This window comes from Eleutherodactylus coqui, chromosome 1, assembly GCF_035609145.1.
Source record: "Eleutherodactylus coqui strain aEleCoq1 chromosome 1, aEleCoq1.hap1, whole genome shotgun sequence".
NCBI lineage: Eukaryota > Metazoa > Chordata > Amphibia > Anura > Eleutherodactylidae > Eleutherodactylus > Eleutherodactylus coqui.
Genome location: NC_089837.1, coordinates 39,018,060 through 39,033,932, shown reverse-complemented (window position 1 = coordinate 39,033,932; position 15,873 = coordinate 39,018,060). Strand labels below are relative to the sequence as shown.

Below are 15,873 nucleotides of genomic sequence, written 5' to 3'. Positions count from 1 at the left end.
TCATTAAGGCCCAAACAGGCTTGGTCACTAATGGGTTAATGTGATTGGTGCTATCCATTGGCTAGCAGCGATTGCATGATCGGGAAGGGGGGCTTCCCGCAGCCCCTCATGATAACTCCAGGTTGTCCATTACCACCGCGCGCCGACAGCATGGAGCTGTCCCGTCCAGAGCCCACGTGACTTTAATCTGCAGGGGTAGCATGTTTTTACGTCACTGGGGATTAAAGCCCTTATGGCTAGGACGTACAAAGTCAATGGGGTGGTCACTAAGGGGTTAAATCATGATGGGGTTGTCTCCCGGAAACCTTTCATGAGTCTGCTAGTTTGATCTAGGCTTTAAATATCATTCACAGAATGGATTAATTATTAAAACTCAATTTTATTAATTCGTTAAAACCTAACCCATGGGGCACACCAACCAAAAATAAAGACAAGCCATTCCAGCCCTTAAGGACTATGTGGTGGCATGATCTCCCCATTTATTAATGGGAGAGGAAAAGAACTCAGCACAGTGAGCCACCCCGATTACCGATTATTGGGAAAGCCTATATTCTTCCTGGCTTTTCCACTTCAGGTAAGATTGTACTAATTCCTGGTTGCTGAGTTACTGGATGTACATCCCATCATCTATATCCTTCATTAATCGGTAGATGTGGTTTTTATTCCACTGGGATATGAGAGAACGTCACTGTCGTCATGTGGCCATAACCAATACCGCTCATGTCTCACAAGGTGGGCAGTGTCTGTATTTCGGATCTCATTTCACACTACTTCTCTGTACTTGGTCTCTTTCTTTATACAGCTTTGACGCGTTTCCCCGCTGATAATGCGGTTCATCAGGAAGTCAATTAATTCTTGACCCTTACTGTAGTGAATGGAGAGTAGATCCCAGATATCAGTAATAGATTTCAAGCACATTTCGCTTTGTAGTCAACACGTTTTGGTCAATTTCATCAATACAACGTGCTGTGGACCAATAATTCACATAATCACTGAGGAGTTGTTGGGAGCGATCCCTTGTGTTATTCAATATAGAGCATTCTTTGGGGGTATTACTTTTGATCAATGGATAACCACGGATAACTGATTTCGTGTATGACTTTTCAGTCACCAATTAGTTTATCCAGAAAAATACTATTGGTTTATACCAATGTCCAGTATCCTTAACTCATGAATTTTCTTTTCTTAGATCAGTCTGTGCATTTTACTTTTGACTTATATTGGTGTAATACACCTTTCTTTGTATAGTTAACCCCTTCACGACCAATGACGTACATTTACGTCATGGAGCCGCGGGGTATGTATGAAGAGAGGTTGCGTGGCAACCTCTCTTCATACAGTGCGGGCATCAGCTGTTTATAACAGCTGACACCCGCGGGCAATAGCCGTGAGTGGCCGCGCGGCCGATCGCGGCTATTAACCATTTAAATGCAGCTGTCAGTTCTGACAGTGGCATTTAAATCCCCCAAACGATGTTCGGGGGTCCTGCACGGCCCCCCCGCGGTGAGATCTGGGGAGCCGTGCAGGTGTCATGGCAGCCGGGGGCCTAATAAAAGGCCCCAAGGCTGCCTTAACAGACTGCCTGTGAAGCCATCCCCGTGGGGTGGCTTGATAGACTGCCTGTTAAATTGCAGTATGACATAATACTATAGCATTACGTCATACTGCCAGAGCGATCAAAGCATCGCATGTTAAAGTCCCCCAGGGGGACTTCAAAGCAATGTAAAAAAAAGAATCAATAAAGTTTTTTAATTGTAAAAAAAAAAAAGTTATAAAAGTTTAAATCACCCCCCTTTTGCCATATATATTATTAAAAAATCTAAATTATAAAATATATGTATTTGGTATTGCCGGGTCCGTAAAAGTCCGATCTATCAAAGTAGTGCATTATTTTTCCCGCACGGTGAACGTCGTCCGAAAAAAAAAAAAAAAAAATGAACGCTAGAAATGCACTTTTTTAGTTACCCTGTCTCCCAGAAAAAAACGCAAAAAAAGCGATCAAAAAGTCGTATGTATTCCAAATTGATATTATTGGAAACTACAGGACATCCCGCAAAAAATGAGCCCTTTCTCAACTGCTTCGACGGAAAAATAAAAAAGTTATTGCGCGCACAAAATGACTGCAGAAAATAATAGAAAAAAATTGAATGTCTATGAAAAATAAAATAGTATAGTCCTTAGAGTAAAGGCTCTTTCACAAGGTGATTGTTTACAGAATAAAACCTCACAAAGCATTAGTCCTTCTTGTAATTATGATTTTATTACTACTCTTTATTCTAGTCAGAAGAAGAATAGGCATATATACACTAAATATTGGTGTGCTTTAATGAATGATTCCTTTCTTAAAGATCGTATTCCTCCGATTCTAAAAATTACATGTAAAATATCTACAACACTTCATAACTAGAGATGAGCGAACACCAAAATGTTCGGGTGTTCGTTATTCGGAACGAACTTCCCGTGATGCTCGAGGGTTCGTGTCGAACAACGAACCCCATTGAAGTCAATGGGCGACCAGAACATTTTTGTATTTCGCCGATGCTCGCTAAGGTTTTCATGTGTGAAAATCTGGGCAATTCAGGAAAGTGATGGGAATGACACAGTGACGGATAGGGCAGGCGAGGGGCTACGTGTTGGGCTGCATCTCAAGTTCACAGGTCCCACTATTAAGCCACAATACCGGCAAGAGTGGGCCCCCCCCCCTCCCAACAACTTTTACTTCTGAAAAGCCCTCATTAGCATGGCATACCTTTGCTAAGCACCACACTACCTCCAACAAAGCACAATCACTGCCTGCATGACACTCCACTGACACTTCTCCTGGGTTACATGCTGCCCAACCGCCCCCCCTCCCCCCCCCACAGCGCACACCAAAGTGTCCCTGGGCAGCCTTCAGCTGCCCTCATGCCACACCACGCTCATGTCTATTTAGAATTGCGTCTGCCATGACGAGGGACCGCAGGCACACACTGCAGAGGTTGGCACGGCTAGGCAGCGACCCTCTTTAAAAGTGGCGGAGCGATAGCCCACAATGCTGTACAGAAGCAATGAGAAATAGAATCCTGTGCCACCGCCATCAGGAGCTGCACACGTGGGCATAGCAATGGGGAACCTATGTGCCACACACTATTCATTCTGTCAAGGTGTCTGCATGCCCCAGTCAGACCGGGCTTTTTAATTCATAGACACAGGCAGGTACAACTCCCTATTGTGAAGTCCCTGTCGACCCACAGCATGGGTGGCTCCCTGGAACCCACCGGCGGTACACAGAAATATCCCATTGCATTGCCCAACACAGCTGAGGTAGTAATGTTGTGCTTAACCCTTTCCAATCCAATTTGTATATGGTTTTCCTAGGGGGCTTACTCTTTTTCTGCCGTTATACAACGGCGCTATATGCTGGCTAAAGCCAGTACTGCATGAGCTGACACGTAGGATAGGCTCTGACAGCAGAGAGGCTGGCAATATACAGTAAGAGAACCCCGACGGACGTCTACCAACAACGGAGCTGTACAGCCTTAAACCCTAATGTCTTCACAGGTCACACAGTGGACTGGAAAGGGTTAATGCAGGTGGGCTTCGGCCCACACTGCATGCCCCAGTCAGACTGGGGTTCTTTACAAGTGGACACATGTAGGTTAAACTCCCTGTGGACCCACTGCCTGGGTGGGTGCCAGGAAGCCACCGGCGGTACATAGAAATATCCCATTGCATTGCCCAACACAGCTGAGGTAGTAATGTCGTGCGTAATACAGGTGGGCTTCGGCCCACACTGCATGCCCCAGTCAGACGGGTTCTTTAGAAGTGCACAGATGTATTAAAAACTCAGTGTGCACCTACAGCATGGGTGGCTCCCTGGAACCCACCGGCGGTACACAAAAATATCCCATTGCATTGCCCAACACAGCTGAGGTAACGTCAGCTGTAATGCAGGTGGGCTAAAAATTAATTTGATTACACTGTAGGCGAGGGCCCACAAAAATTGCTGTATCAACAGTACTAATGTACATCCAAAAAATTGGCCATGGCCAGCCAAGAGGGCAGGTGAAACCCATTAATCGCTTTGGTTAATGTGGCTTAAGTGGTAACTAGGCCTGGAGGCAGCCCAGTGTAACGAAAAATTGGTTCAAGTTAAAGTTCCAACGCTTTTCAGAGCATTGAAACTTATAAAAATTGTTCTGAAAAATTATTTGAGTGAGCCTTGTGGCCCTAAGAAAAATTGCCCGTTCAGCGTGATTACGTGAGGTTTCAGGAGGAGGAGCAGGAGGAGGAGGAGGAGGAATATTAGACACAGATTGATGAAGCAGAAATGTCCCCGTTTTGGATGGTGAGAGAGAACGTAGCTTCCATCCGCGGGTGCAGCCTACGTATTGCTTACGTATCGCTGCTGTCCGCTGGTGGAGAACAGAAGTCTGGGGAAATCCAGCCTTTGTTCATCTTGATGAGTGTTAGCCTGTCGGCACTGTCGGTTGACAAGCGGCTACGCTTATCTGTGATGATTCCCCCAGCCGCACTAAACACCCTCTCCGACAACACGCTAGCCGCAGGACAAGCAAGCACCTCCAGGGCATACAGCGCTAGTTCAGGCCACATGTCCAGCTTCGACACCCAGTAGTTGTAGGGGGCAGAGGCGTCACCAAGGATGGTCGTGCGATCCGCTACGTACTCCCTCACCATCCTTTTACAGTGCTCCCGCCGACTCAGCCGTGACTGGGGAGCGGTGACACAGTCTTGGTGGGGAGCCATAAAGCTGGCCAGGCCCTTAAAGACTGTTGCACTGCCTGGGATGTACATGCTGCTCGATCTACGCACATCCCCTGCTACCTTGCCCTCGGTACTGCGCCTTCTGCCACTAGCGCTGTCGGCTGGGAATTTTACCATCAGCTTGTCCGCAAGGGTCCTGTGGTATAGCAACACTCTCGAACCCCTTTCCTCTTCGGGAATCAGAGTGGGCAGGTTCTCCTTATACCGTGGATCGAGCAGTGTGTACACCCAGTAATCCGTAGTGGCCAGAATGCGTGCAACGCGAGGGTCACGAGAAAGGCATCCTAACATGAAGTCAGCCATGTGTGCCAGGGTACCTGTACGCAACACATGGCTGTCTTCACTAGGAAGATCACTTTCAGGATCCTCCTCCTCCTCCTCAGGCCATACACGCTGAAAGGATGACAGGCAATCAGCCGGTGTACCGTCAGCAGCGGCCCAAGCTGTCTCTTCCCCCTCCTCCTCATCCTCCTCATGCTCCTCCTCCTCCTCCTGTACGCGCTGAGAAATAGACAGGAGGGTGCCCTGACTATCCAGCGGCATACTGTCTTCCACCGCCCCCGTTTCCGAGCGCAAAGCAGCTGCCTTTATGGTTTGCAGGGAATTTCTCAAGATGCATAGCAGAGGAATGGTGACGCTAATGATTGTAGCATCGCCGCTCACCACCTGGGTAGACTCCTCAAAATTACCAAGGACATGGCAGATGTCTGCCAACCAGGCCCACTCTTCTGAAAGGAATTGAGGAGGCTGACTCCCACTGCGCCGCCCATGTTGGAGTTGGTATTCCACTATTGCTCTACGCTGCTCATAGAGCCTAGCCAACATGTGGAGCGTAGAGTTCCACCGTGTGGGCACGTCGCACAGCAGTCGGTGCACTGGCAGCTTAAAGTGATGTTGCAGGGTGCGCAGGGTGGCAGCGTCCGTGTGGGACTTGCGGAAATGTGCGCAGAGCCGGCGCGCCTTTACGAGCAGGTCTGACAAGCGTGGGTAGCTTTTCAGAAACCGCTGAACCACCAAATTAAAGACGTGGGCCAGGCATGGCACGTGCGTGAGGCTGCCAAGCTGCAGAGCCGCCACCAGGTTACGCCCGTTGTCACACACGACCATGCCCGGTTGGAGGCTCAGCGGCGCAAGCCAGCGGTCGGTCTGCTGTGTCAGACCCTGCAGCAGTTCGTGGGCCGTGTGCCTCTTATCGCCTAAGCTGAGTAGTTTCAGCACGGCCTGCTGACGCTTGCCCACCGCTGTGCTGCCACACCGCGCGACACCGACTGCTGGCGACATGCTGCTGCTAACACATCTTGATTGCGAGACAGAGGAGGAGGAGGAGGAGGAGGGTGCTTTAGTGGAGGAAGCATACACCTCCGCAGATACCACCACCGAGCTGGGGCCCGCAATTCTGGGGGTGGGTAGGACGTGAGCGGTCCCAGGCTCTGACTCTGTCCCAGCCTCCACTAAATTCACCCAATGTGCCGTCAGGGAGATGTAGTGGCCCTGCCCGCCTGTGCTTGTCCACGTGTCCGTAGTTAAGTGGACCGTGGCAGTAACCGCGTTGGTGAGGGCGCGCACAATGTTGCGGGAGACGTGGTCGTGCAGGGCTGGGACGGCACATCGGGAAAAGTAGTGGCGACTGGGAACTGAGTAGCGCGGGGCCGCCGCCTCCATGATACTTTTGAAGGACTCAGTTTCCACAACCCTATACGGCAGCATCTCAAGGCTGATGAATTTTGCTATGCGGACGGTTAACGTTTGAGCGTGCGGGTGCGTGGCGGCGTACTTGCGCTTGCGCTCGAACACTTGCGCAAGCGACGGCTGAACGGTGCGCTGAACTACACTGCTGGATGGGGCCGAGGACAGCGGAGATGAGGGTGTGGGTGCAGGCCATGAGGCGGTAGTGCCTGTGTCCTGAGAGGGGGGTTGCATCTCAGTGGCAGGTTGGGGCACAGGGGGAGAGGCAGGGGTGCAAACCGGAGGCGGTGAACGGCCTTCGTCCCACCTTGTGGGGTGCTTGGCCATCATATGTCTGCGCATGGTGGTGGTGGTGAGGCTGTTGGTGTTGGCTCCCCGGCTGAGCTTTGCGCAACAAAGGTTGCACACCACTGTTCGTCGGTCGTCAGGCGTCTCTGTGAAAAACTGCCAGACCTTAGAGCACCTCGGCCTCTGCAGGGTGGCATGGCGCGAGGGGGCGCTTTGGGAAACACTTGGTGGATTATTCGGTCTGGCCCTGCCTCTACCCCTGGACACCGCACTGCCTCTTGCAACCTGCCCTGCTGATGCCCTTGACTCCCCCTCTGAAGACCTGTCCTCCTGAGTAAGCGTTACACACCAGGTGGGGTCAGTCACCTCATCGTCCTGCTGCTCTTCCTCCGAATCCTCTGTGTGCTGCTCCCTTGGACTTACTGCCCTTACTACTACCTCACTGCAAGACAACTGTGTCTGATCGTCATCATCCTCCTCACCCACAGAAAGTTGTTGAGACAGTTGGCGGAAGTCCCCAGCCTCTTCCCTCGGACCCCGGGAACTTTCGAATGGTTGGGCATCAGTGACGATAAACTCCTCTGGTGGGAGAGGAACCGCTGCTGCCCAATCTAAGCAGGGGCCCGAGAACAGTTCCTGGGAGTGTTCCCGCTCCTGAGCAGGTGTCATTGTAGTGGAGTGAGGAGGCTGGGAGGAAGGAGGAGCAGCAGACAGAGGATTCGGATTTGCAGCAGTGGACGGCGCAGAACTGCGTGTTGACGATAGGTTGCTCGAAGCACTTTCTGCCATCCAGGACAGGACCTGCTCACACTGCTCATTTTCTAATAACCGTCTCCCGCGTGGACCCATTAATTGGGCGATGAATGTGGGGACGCCAGAAACGTGCCTCTCTCCTAATCGCGCAGCAGTCGGCTGCGACACACCTGGATCAGGAGCTTGGCCTGTGCCCACACCCTGACTTGGCCCTCCGCGTCCTCGGCCGCGTCCACGTCCTCTAGGCCTACCCCTCAGCATGCTGTATTACCAGTGATTTGATTTCACAGGCAGGAAATAAATTGGCGCAAAACTGCAGGCCAAATATAATTTTTGCCCTTTTGGGAAAACGAAAGGCCCCACTGCCTCTAGTGAATGAATAATCTAAGTTTAATAACTGTGCTGTGTCCCTGCTTATGTGTCACAGAACGTGAGGGTAGCAGAGTTATTATAACTCTGGCAGAGCAGGTATTTTTTTTCCCAATTAAGGAAAGCAAATGGCGAAGCCAGCAGTAAAGCGTAGCTGGCTGCGTATGATTTAGCAATGTTTTTCACGCAGCTCACACGTGTCCACAGGCGTTAGGACGGACAGAGGCTGGACAAATAGATTTGTTTTCAGTTTTTTCCCACCAAAAGGCAGCACTGCGTATATTCAATGAACATGAGAAGTGTAATAACTGTGCTGTGTCCCTGCTTATGTGTCACAGAACGTGAGGGTAGCAGAGTTATTATAACTCTGGCAGAGCAGGTATTTTTTTTCCCAATTAAGGAAAGCAAATGGTGAAGCCAGCAGTAAAGCGTAGCTGGCTGCGTATGATTTAGCAATGTTTTTCACGCAGCTCACACGTGTCCACAGGCGTTAGGACGGACAGAGGCTGGACAAATAGATTTGTTTTCAGTTTTTTCCCACCAAAAGGCAGCACTGCGTATATTCAATGAACATGAGAAGTGTAATAACTGTGCTGTGTCCCTGCTTATGTGTCACAGAACGTGAGGGTAGCAGAGTTATTATAACTCTGGCAGAGCAGGTATTTTTTTTCCCAATTAAGGAAAGCAAATGGCGAAGCCAGCAGTAAAGCGTAGCTGGCTGCGTATGATTTAGCAATGTTTTTCACGCAGCTCACACGTGTCCACCGCCCGTAAGGACGGACAGAGGCTGGACAAATAGATTTGTTTCCACTTGTTTTTCCACCAAAAGGCAGCACTGCGTATATTCTATGAATAATAACTGTGTTGTGGCCCTGCCTATACAATTCTTTCCCTGCAGTATCAATGGAGGGTGGAATGCTCTGCAGAGGCGATTTTGAGAAGCCCAAAAAAAATGCAGCACAGCTAACAGCAGCCTGGACAGTACTGCACACGGATAAATATGGCCCTAGAAAGGACCGTTGAGGTTCTTGAAGGCTACACGCACTCCTAACACTCTCCCTGCCTATGCAGCACTTCTGTCCCTAATGCCAGGTGCAACGCTCTGCAGAGCCGATTTTGAGAAAAAAAAGAATTCCACTGCTAACAGCAGCCAACACACAGCTATCAGTGGCCCTAATAAGGACCTTTGGGGGGTCTTGAAGCCTACACTAACTACCAATTCTTTCCCTACAGCAGCTCCGGTATAAACAGCACTGTCCCTCATCTAACTCACACCGCATCTGAGGCGAGCCGCGGGAGGGGCCGACTTTTATATTAGGCGAACACCTGATCTCGCCAGCCACTCACAGCAGGGGGGTGGTATAGGGCTTAAACGTTGCAGGGGGAAGTTGTAATGCCTTCCCTGTCTTTCAATTGGCCAGAAAAGCGCGCTAACGTCTCAGGGAAGGAAGTGAAAGTAACCAGAACACCGCAAGGTGTTCGTTACGAATAACGAACATCCCGAACACCCTAATATTCGCACGAATATCAAGCTCGGACGAACGCGTTCGCTCATCTCTATTCATAACCTTTCAGCTCCTTGTTGTTTACATAGGGTCAATAATTAATTTTCTAATGTGGTTCCTTCCATCGTTAGGTCCTTTAGATGGGGTAAGACTCAGTGTTTATGCGGTCTCAGTTTTGGGCGTGTTGTTAAAACCTTCAAATCTTTGGTCACCATGAATCATTTACTATCAAATCCTAAATTATGGATTAAACTGTGTGGTTTATCTGAACCAATGCGCCTGAAACCTACAACATGTGGGGAGAACCAGTCAAACCTTATGTATCCCAACCACCCCTCATAGATGTGGGAGGGGGAGAGGGCTCTAAGGGGGTCGCTCAGTTCAGGTGCCTCTTGGGGAGTGGGCCTTTCTCTGGTTGACCCGTCTTCCTTCTGGATATACTCCAGTATTTTTACCTCACCACAATTAGGGGCATTTTCTGTACATAGGTTTTTACACAATGAGAGGGACTACTTAAGATCTGAGTTGACCCCTATGCCAATCACTGTAAAAAACACATCAAAACCCCCACACCATGGCTAATATTAAATTTACATCCTTCAACATCCGAGGGATGAATAATCCCCCCAAAAGGAGCCAGTTCTCACTTCCAAGGAGGTTTAGAGTGGAGGTGGTGTTCCTTCAGAGACATTTCCGTCATAACCATACACCCAAACTCCCTACATTCAGTCAGTGGTTCCATAGTATGTACTTCTCCACCTCTAGAGGAGTCTCAATAGCAATTGAGAAAAATATTCCATTCACCCCCACACTTGTAGAAGAAGATCCTTATGGGAGATATATCTTCTTAAAAGGCAAGATTACTAACAATAAAGTTACCTTTGCCAATCTGTATGCTCCGAACCTAAAAACAAGTACCCTGGTTACTGTGCCCTCTCACTAAATATGCAGGTTTTGTAGAGGGTCTGGTGGTTGTTGGCGGGTACCTCAATTTTGCGCTTGACCCCTCGAAGGATACTACCTCTAGTACTTTCTCCATCCCCCTAAAACAAAGGAGAAGACTTAAAAGCACCCTCTCTGAGTTAAACCTTCAGGATGCCTGGAGGATCTTAAATGCAGAGTCGAAGGATGACACCTGCTTTTCACACATCCACTACACCTTGCATAGGATTGATTACTCTCTGCCTGAGGATGTGGTGATGGCAAAATCCAGAGAGGAGTTTAAGAGGGGACTAGACGTCTTTAGAGCGCTATGATATTACAGGATATTGACATTAAATAACCAGCAGGGTTGTTGATCCGGGTCTTGGAGTCAGGTAGGAACTATCAAGTGTTGATTCAGGGATTATTCTGACTGCCATTTTTTCCCCAAATGGGCTGAACTAGATGGACATTGTCTTCATTCAGCCTAACATACTAATATCAGGAAAACATGTCACTACAGCAGACACCGGTTTAATCACTGTCTTAGATTATGCATCCATATCAATGACAGTAGTTATATGAACATGCCCTGTACAAGAATGGACCTGGGGCTAAAATTGTACACTAATAGAAAATAATAAACATTGTTCACAAATATCAGAAAAGCTTACAGAATTTTTCAGTATTAGTGATAGCCCTGACGTCTCGACCCCAATACTGTGGGAGACACAGAAAGCCTTTATTAGAGGTGAACTAGTAGCATTAGGCTTCAGACTAAAGAAACAAAGGGTTAAGAAATTAAAGGGGTTGTCTCGCGGCAGCAAGTGGGGTTAAGTACTTCTGTATGGCCATATTAATGCACTTTGTAATATACATCGTGCATTAAATATGAGCCATACAGAAGTTATTCACTTACCTGCTCCGTTGCTAGCGTCCCCGTCGCCATGGATCCGTCTAATTTCGCTTTCTTCTGGCGTTTTTAGACACGCTTGCGCTGTGCGGTCTTCTTCCTGGTGAATGGGGCCGCTCGTGCCGGAGAGCTGGTCCTCGTAGCTCCGCCCCGTCACGTGTGCCGATTCCAGCCAATCAGGAGGCTGGAATCGGCAATGGACCGCACAGAGCCCACGGTGCACCATGGGAGAAGACCCGCGGTGCATCGTGGGTGAAGATCCCGGCGGCCATCTTGGTGAAGGAAGAAGAAGGAAGAAGGAAGACGTCGCAGAGCGGGGATTCGGGTAAGTAATAAAATTTTTTTTTTTTAACACATCCTTTGGGGTTGTCCTGCGCCGAACGGGGGGCCTATGGAGAAAAAAACAACCCGTTTCGGTGCGAGACAACCCCTTTAACTCTTTACTTGCCTAAATTTCCAGTACTAAAAACCTACTTAAAAAAATACCAAGCAGTGAGATCCAGACGGACCTAAAAAATCAAGTTTAAGAATCTCCTCAATATTAAAGCAGCAAAAACTATTTTCGCATCCAAATATAAAATCTGGATGCATGGAGATGAAGTTTCCAAAATAATGTCAAAACTTATTAAAGAAGAACAAAAACGGCTTCAATAGCGTTTCTGGAGTTTCTTAAATTGCCAAAATTATCTGAGAAGGATTTATCCACATTATCATGCCCTATCTCTAATTCTGAGGTTGCTGCAGTTCTTGCCTCCATCCCAAATGGGAAGAGTCCAGGCCCAGATGGCCTCCCAATATAGTATTACAAGAAATTCTCAAAGATATTACTCCTCTCAAAGCTCTGCAATCCCCTCTGAAAGGGGTCAGATCTTCCCAAACAAACCTTTAGAAGCCTTCCTCACCCTCATACCCAAAGAAGGCAAAGATCCTGAACTGTGTAGCAACTATTGCCCCATCTCTCTACTAAACATAGATGTCAAATTAGGGACAAAAATTATTGCCCAATGCATCTCTCCCCTACTCCCCAAGCTTGTGCATCCGGATCAAGTAGGCTTAGTCCCAAACGGAGAGTAACTTTATTAGGTTCCGCATGATTAACACTGTCCATTATGCCAGAATGAATGAAATTTCTCTGTTGCTACTCGGGATGGATAGACTGCAAAAGCGTCACCTCTTTCTCTAACTGGTGGTTGAATGGCTCGTGTGTATAGAGCGTGCTGGATGCGTGTAGTTTGTGGGCTGCTCCCGATACTCCATAACCCCCCTTTTCTCTTCTTTTCTATTTCTTCTTTCTTTATTTTTCTCTATTATACTTTCATGCTTTTAATTCCTTTTCTCTACGCCCGTATTTTCTTAGATTCCCGTGTTATATGATTTTGTGATTGTGCCAGATACACACTGACGTCAGTGTGTGCACCCAGGATCCTCCTCTCCTGACCTCTTTTCATTGGTTCTGCAGGAGGAGAGGAGAGCAGAAGGGGGGAAGGAGTCCAGGCACAAACACTTCCGTCAGTGTGTGCATCCAGCAGCAGCGCCGAGCGTAGGAGCAGTGGCGCTCTGACGATCAGAACGGAAGTTTCAGGGTGCACTTTACTACTATTGGGGCTACTGTGGGCGTCACTAGTACTACTGGAGACGATATAGGGGACACTATTACTACTGGTGCCACTCTGCACATGGCAGCATACCTCAAGCTGACTTAGTATATGTTTATATGTGGCGGAAATGCTGTGGAATGTCCGTAGTGGAAATTTCCGCTGCAAATTCCGCATCCAAAATCCTCACAATTGGTGCAGAGTTTGACTGAAAATCAGCCGTGTATCCGCAGCTAATTGCATACTGTGCGGCGCCCCCCCCCCCCCCCCCCACACACACACCTCCGAAGGCTTACCGCTGTCAGCGCTCCCTGGCTTAGGGTTCCCAGCGGCCTAGTGAGGTTAGGCCAATAAAGGCCACTGGGAACCAAAATTTGGGGAATGCTGATAGCTGGAAGCCTTTGGAGGAGGTGAGGGGGAACGCGGCTGATTTCCAGTGAAAATACACCCCAATGGTACAAATTTTGTCTGTTTTTGGATGCAGAAATGCTGCAGAATTTGCTTCGTCTTTTATGAAACGGCCCTGTACTTCTTATCACGACGCAGGTAAAATCGTACATTGGGATAAGTCCCACCCCTGACCACACCCCTTTGTCTCGCTTTGACTCTGGGAAAATCTGGTCACTATAATAAAAACCGTTATGAATGTAAAAAGTAAGAACAAGTGCCAGATAGTATAGCAGTACCAGTGTTCACCACAAGGGGGAGAGATAAAGTATGTATACACAGTACTGCCGTGACCTCCTTCCCCGGGATGGCAGCAGCACTGATGGGGATATAATATACTGCAGGGATCAAAGGGGTTAAAGACGCTGCAGGAAATTTATGAAAATGTCTAAAAACAAATGTGTTGTCCATAGCAACCAATCACAGCGCAGCTCTCATTCCTCGCGGTGCTCTGGAAAAATGATATTATTTGGCTACATGGGACAGAAAAGGTAGTTTTGCATTTAGACGCTTTCATAAACCTCCCTCTTCACGCACAACACAGGAGCTCCGCCCCTTATATACTGATCACATGACAGTGACATCATCACAAGTCCTTCAGCCACCACTTGTCCTCCTCACTGCTGAGCTCCGCCCCTTACATACTGATCACATGATGATGACATCATCACAGGTCCTTCAGCCACCACTTTTCCTCACTGCTGAGCTTCGCCCCTACAAACTGATCACATGACTGTGACATCATCACAGGTCCTTCAGCTATCGCAGTGTAGCAGCTCCTGGCCCCTGGATATACATTCACTGATATCAGAGCTCTGCGTGTGACTGCGGCCAGCAGGTAAGAGGCGGCGGAGGGTCTTGTGGGGAGGTCAGACACGGTCCATGTGGTTATTACTACAGGGGTGCGGGGGAGGAATGTATGAAGGTCCCAGAGGATGGATGGCGGTGATATACAGAGCTGTGGAAGGGTTCCTGGCTGGTGGGGAGAGAACGCTGCACAGTCCGGCCTCATGCCCACGGGCGGGTATGATTTGTGTCACAGCTGTCCTGAATGGTAGATCCACAAATCACGCCGCCCACAAGGACGCACGGGCATCCGCAAATTAATTTAGGCATGCAGATTTGTCTTGCTGACCTTTTGGTCCATGCTCCATTTTTGTGCGGATCCCGCACTGAAGGCTATCATTGAAGTCAATGGAAGCCGTCCGATCTGCGGCCCGTCTGCAGCTGACCCTGCGGACATGTGACGGCGAGCCGGGAGGACCATGCGCAGTAGAGTGAACCCGGAAGTGGAGGGATCAGCGTGGATGCCGCTGCCGGGGAAGTCCAGGTAAATAAGGCTCACCGGTCATGGGCAGGGCTGGATTCTGTGCGGGTTTCGCCCCGCCCGTGGGCACGAGGCCTGAGAACGCTGATGAGACTAGAAGTGATAATACTTGACTTCTATCAATTAACACAATATACATTGAAGACTAAAGTTGCGTCCGGATGTGATCGGCGTGTCAACCCGGCCCTGCGAGGACAGGGCAGTGGCAGCAACAGGTACCCCTCCAGCCTGCAGCAGAGTGGATCGCGTCTTCAAACATACTCCCTGCCGGCGGCGGTCCACATCCCGGCACACCCCCTCACTGGGGGCCCGGCTCTTGTGACAGGGATGCCCAGGGACTTGCTCCGCTCTTGCTGCTCTCTGGATCTGGTGGCAGCGAGGTGCTGCAGACTGATCTTCTCTCAGGCTCAGCAGCATCCCACCCCTCTCCCACTGGACATCCACCGTCTTAGAGACCCTTGGGAAAGGGCCTGCGGCTTGATCCCCATTTGTGAGGGGAGGAGGAGAGAAGAGGAGGCCCAGTGCCTGGCTTGGTGATCAGACGGCAGGGGGGAAGTGAAACTACTGCAGCTTCTCCACCACCTCACAGCCTCATATTGCTGGGGATTACTAGAGGGAGCCCGACAGGGACATGAAAACATAACTCTATTATAAAGTGTGCAGCCCAGAGTCCCAGCAGAACACCTACAATCTCATCTGGCAGCAGCAGCCGCGTCTCTATTCTTCACATGCTCCATGTTAATGACACTCAACAAATGTACTATACCGCCACCCGTGGCCGAAAAAGATATACACAGCAAGTCGTTTTGTATTGACTGTCCATAGAGCATCTCTACAGAGTTAACTTAATCACCAGATAATTTCCATGACTACAAATAAGACAAAACGTTTCAAACAATAAAGCCAAAAGGTTCAACTGCACAGTTCACTGTTTATTACGAATTGCTCTGCTGCGGCCCTGCAGTACGCTGAAAAACATCCGTAAGATAATAACTTATTAATGTGAACAAACAAGATCGACCTTTCTCCCAGCGTACTGGTATTAGAAAGCAGAAACCACGGGGAAGAACACCAGAATCACCAACCCGGAAGCAAACAAAAATACTAAAACGCCTAGCAAATCCCTGGAAAACGAAAAAATCTTCAAAAAACACGCCTGAAAATCCGAAATCTTTGAAGACGAGGAACATCACAGAAGAACGCAACCTTCACTGATACTAGCGCCGCCACTCAGAATCAATAGCAATCTCTAAGAAGGAGCACAAGTGCAGATGTCTCTGAACTAAGGGACTCTATCAAGGCCTT

General features: G+C 49.0%; 1 protein-coding gene across 1 annotated transcript in view; it reads left to right on the top strand.

Moving 5' to 3' along the window:
• LOC136607684 (zinc finger protein 271-like) overlaps positions 1 to 15,873 on the top strand; it is a 521,708-nt gene that overhangs the window by 62,429 nt on the left and 443,406 nt on the right. The window lies entirely within an intron of this gene.